Here is a 1,658-nt window from a genome sequence, read left to right as displayed (position 1 = left end):
AGTTATTTATTTAAACTGTCAGAAGAGGTAGTTGAATGAGGTCAGCTCAATGCTGAATGAGGTCGTGAGCAGACCAATGCTGCACAAAGTGACTGGTGCAGGTCCCAGTGTGTTAGTGGAAGGGGGGAGCTGGGGGGGGCACATTTCTCCTAATACTTTTGTCAGAGGTCTGAAGTCCCAGTGTGCTGCAGAATTTAGCTCCAAAGCTTCTGGGATCGCTTTAGTCCGGGGTGTCAAATCCTGCTCCTAGAGGACCAATGTCCTGCAGAGTTTAGCTCCAACCTGCCTCAACACACTTGCCTAGAAGTTTCTATTGATCCTGAAGACCTAGATTAGCTGGTTGAAGTGTGTTTAATTAGGATTGGAGTTAAACTCTGCAGAACAGTGGCTCTCCACGAGCATGATTGGACATCCCTGGCATAGTTTGATTTGATTCTTAGCCAGTGACATTAAGAACAGATGTTACGTTATTGGGCAGTTTATAGACCCCAAAACAAGTCTGAATGGGAGTAAGGAGTAGACCAGTGTCTTCCCAATCAAGCACACTTGAATCAACTCATCAGCGCATTAGTAGAAGATCTAAGGCTATATGTTCAGACTGCAGGCAAATCAGTTTTTTTTCTTCTCTCAAATCAGATCTTTTCAGGCATATTGTCCGCACTATTAATTCCAAGTGATCAAATCAGATTTTTCTGTTCAGACATAACCAACTTGTCTGCATGCGATGCTTTGGTTACGACGCAGGTGTACTCATATTTTGATGATGGTTTCAAAACAGATACAGGAAAAGTGGAGATGCATCATCTCGACCTCCAAATAAATGCCCTTTTGAGTCGCTGTGCAGAAATCCTCTGTCTCACGAGAAAAACTCAGCGACAGAGGAGACTGTTATATATTGTCATGTGATGTGATGTTCCATGCTGTAGTCACAGCCGGCTTCAGCTTCGTTTGAATACTGTATGAATGCTTCTGGCATTTCTGTCACAGGTTTTGACGTTATCGTTGTGTGTCGTGTCAAGAGTGACGCAAAAGATCATTTGAAATCTGATTTGAGCAGCCCAGAGTGTCCAGACTGAGACACATCTGTAAAAATCTGATTTCAAAACACCTCTAAATGTGGTGTGAATCAGATTTGGAGGAAAAAAATTCATATGTGTTTTTTAAAAGCCCATCTGGATTATGTCTGGATATGAAAAAAAAAATCAGATTTTTGCTGACAGTATGCACAAGGTCTAAGACCTGGAATGTGTGTTTCAAAATAAGGGAGACATCCAAAATGTGAATTGTTGGTGGTAACGGTACGTCAGGTACTACAGGACCAGGGTTGGCTCCCACCTTTGCTACTGATCAAACACTGATCAAACAGACACAAGTCAAGTCAAGTTGAGCTTTATTGTCATTCTGCTGCATGTGAGTACATACAGTGGAACGAAATGTCGTGCCTCACAGGACCACGGTGTAACATAAATACAGGCATACAACAGTGAAGTAAAACAGTAAAAAACCTATACAGTAAAAGCCTTTAAACCAACTAATAAAGATCTTCAGGATTGTTTGAAAAGTTCAAGCGTTTGATCAGAGCTGGATCTAAACTCTGCAGTACAGTGGACCTCCAGGAGCACAACTGAGGAATCCTGATTTAGGTATTTGATCCACTT

Source organism: Sinocyclocheilus grahami, unplaced genomic scaffold, assembly GCF_001515645.1.
Source record: "Sinocyclocheilus grahami isolate Dianchi unplaced genomic scaffold, SAMN03320097.WGS_v1.1 scaffold10789.1, whole genome shotgun sequence".
Lineage (NCBI taxonomy): Eukaryota > Metazoa > Chordata > Actinopteri > Cypriniformes > Cyprinidae > Sinocyclocheilus > Sinocyclocheilus grahami.
The sequence above is the reverse complement of the archived record's forward strand: the minus strand, read 5'-3'. Positions refer to the sequence as shown.